This window comes from Orycteropus afer, unplaced genomic scaffold (genome assembly GCF_000298275.1).
Source record: "Orycteropus afer afer isolate SDZICR_OR568_19922 unplaced genomic scaffold, OryAfe1.0 scaffold00108, whole genome shotgun sequence".
NCBI lineage: Eukaryota > Metazoa > Chordata > Mammalia > Tubulidentata > Orycteropodidae > Orycteropus > Orycteropus afer.
In genome coordinates, this window is record NW_006921695.1 from 3986711 (window position 1) to 3989113 (window position 2403).

Consider the following 2403-nt stretch of genomic DNA (forward strand, 5'->3'; position numbering starts at 1 on the left):
TTTCTTTTTCATATTGGTGTTTGTTCCTGTGGGTTTATGTGGTGTGTGTCTTTTATTCTCTTGCTTTTACTTTTTTGGTGTTTTCTTTTTCTTTCCTTCTTTTCTTTTTTTTTGATTGCTGTTTTTGTCTAACTGAATGGGAGACAGCAACCATGCACATACAACCAACTATACCCACACCTCCTCCAACCCCACCTACAGAGTAAGGGTCACCACTTGCTTCTGTACCAGTTGGCCAATGATACACTACAGTAAACATGAGTCTGACTCACTCTTAACTGATCCTCACAAACTGGAGAGATCTGTGCAGTCACTCTAAATCTCTACCACACCCACCAGGAGACAGAAGGTGAGTACATAAGTGCTACCAACTAGCAAATAGAGGAACAAAGTAACCTGCTTAATGAGATACAGCCAAAGAAAACAAAAATCTTGGGCATAACACTCCAGAATACAATCTCCACTTAAATATAAATACAACAATGTCACAATGTCTCGATGACAACATTTCATCACAGTCCACACAAAGAAGCAAGATAAAGCAGTAGAAACAAGGGAGAAGGATACAGACCCAGAACACATCCCTGAGGAAGAAGCAACATTGCAACTTCCTGATAAGGAATTCAAAATAATTATATTTAGTTAGCTTCAAAGAATTGAGAGACAAACCATGAAAAAAAAAAAAAACTGAAAAAACTAATGAAAACACAGAAAACGCTAGAAAATTTTTGGAAGACCATACAAGAACAAAAAGATAAAATAAATGAAAAATTAGAAATTATACAAAATCTACAGACAGAAATCCAGAAGATTAATACTAAATTTTCAGAAATAGATAACTTATTGAAAAGGAAAAAGAGTAGAATTGAATCAATGGAAGACAGAATTAAAGAAATTAAAGAAAAATACCTGAATACTTCTTTGGAAAGGGATCAATCAGAAAAAAAGATCAAAACAAAATAAAGAAAGCCTAAAATTCATGTGGGATACCATCAAAAGGAAAAACCTACATGTAATTGGAATTCCAGAACAAGAGAAAAAGAAAACCACTGAGATAATTGTCCAAGATTTGTTGGAAGAGAACTTCCCTGATATAATGAAAGATGAAAATAAATCCATTCAAGAAGTCCAATGAGACCTAGAAAGGAAAGACCCCAAAAGAAAATCACCAAGACACACCATCATCAAACTCATCAAAAACAAAGACAAAGAAAGAATTCAGAAAAATAGCATGGGAAAAATGAAAAGTTACTTACAAAGGGCAACAAATAAGATTAAGCTCTGATTTCTCAGCAGAAGCCATGTAGGCAAGAAGGCAATGGTATGGTATATATAAAACTTTGAAAGAGAAAAATTTCCAACCAAAAATTATATACCCAGGAAAATTGTCCATCAAATATGAAGGTAAAATTAGGACATGTCAAGATAAGCAGAAATTAAGGGAATTTGTTAAAACCAGACCAACCTTAAAAGAGATGTTAAAGGAAGCCCTTTAGACAGAGATCCAATAACAGCAAACAACAACCCACTGTTCACACACATGATTACATAACCCAGAAACCAAACTAGTTATGGAAGTATCCAAAGTAAAATATACTTACAAGATTGTAAACAGGGAGAAACCAGAAACATCAATTGGCAAAAGAGGACAACTACAAACAAAAAGGAGGGGAAAAAAAAATAGTATACTTACAGAACTTCTAAATGATGAAGAAGTCAAAGGGATTGCAACAAAGAATGGACAGCTCTAAATTCAGGGAGAAAATTATAAATCACAGTGTAACCTCAGAGAAAAATGATAAACCTTCACATCACATCACAAAAAGAGGACAAGCACAAATATTTAACAAATATTAAACAATAGCAACAAAGGAAACAATAGCAACAAAGGAAACAATAGCAACAAAGGAAACAATAACATGATCCATAAACAAAATGAACTCTGCACAGAAAATTGTATAGAATAAAGAATCCAGGAATACCACACACACACACAAAAAAAGTTACAAAATGACAGTAACAAGTTCATATTTGTCGATAAATACACTGAATGTAAATGGACTAAATGCAGTACTCAAGAGATGGAGAGTTGCAGACTGGATAAGAAAACATAACTCACCAATATGCTGTCTACAAGAGACCCACGTGAGAGACAAAGTCAAAACTAGACTAAATATCAAAGGGTGGAAAAAGATATATCAAGCAAATGGCAACCATAAAAGAGTGGGAGTGACAATATTAATTTCTGATCAAATTGCCTTTAAGACAAAAACCACTACAAGAGACAAGGAGGGACATTATATAATTATTAAAAGATCAATTGAACAAGAAGACATGCCATAATAAATATCTATGCACCCAATGAAAACCCCAAAATACATAAATCAGACTTTAACAGAATTG